Source organism: Sceloporus undulatus, unplaced genomic scaffold (genome assembly GCF_019175285.1).
Source record: "Sceloporus undulatus isolate JIND9_A2432 ecotype Alabama unplaced genomic scaffold, SceUnd_v1.1 scaffold_17, whole genome shotgun sequence".
Lineage (NCBI taxonomy): Eukaryota > Metazoa > Chordata > Lepidosauria > Squamata > Phrynosomatidae > Sceloporus > Sceloporus undulatus.
In genome coordinates this window covers 746,855-747,442 of record NW_024802939.1, presented here as the reverse complement: position 1 = coordinate 747,442, position 588 = coordinate 746,855, and positions in this window count along the sequence as shown.

The following is a 588-nucleotide window of genomic DNA, read 5'->3' as shown; positions in this document are numbered from 1 at the left end:
TATTCTGCTCTGGTCAGGCTCACCTGGAATATTGTGTCCAGATCTGGGCTCCACAATTTAAAAAGGATGTTGAAAAACTGGATAGTGTTGTGGATGGACATCTGTCAGGGATGCTTTGATTTAGATTTCCTGCATGGCAGGGGGTTGGGCTGGATGGCCCTTGCCGTCTCTTCCAATTCTATGATTCTATGATTCTATACACATAAACTTGTTACAAAGAAAGGAGCCCACCCCACTCCTGAAGAACAGCAGCACATCCAGCAAACTGAACCAGTACACATATATAGCCAATAAACTTGACCAAGGACTATTCATTTATGTCAGAAGGACTATTGATTGATTGATTGATTTTTTTGAAAATACATTGGAATATAAACTTGTTACAAGGAAAGGGACCCCCCCTCAAAAGATATAAAAGTACCCAACAAACTTAACAAATAAACACATAATGCTTGCTTTCTTCCCATATTGCTTATGATTTGCCATTGCGTTCATGCCATAAGTCAGAAAGGACTATTGATTGATTGATTGATTGATTATAGAAAATACAGATGAATATAAACATAAACTTGTTACAAGGAAAGGATC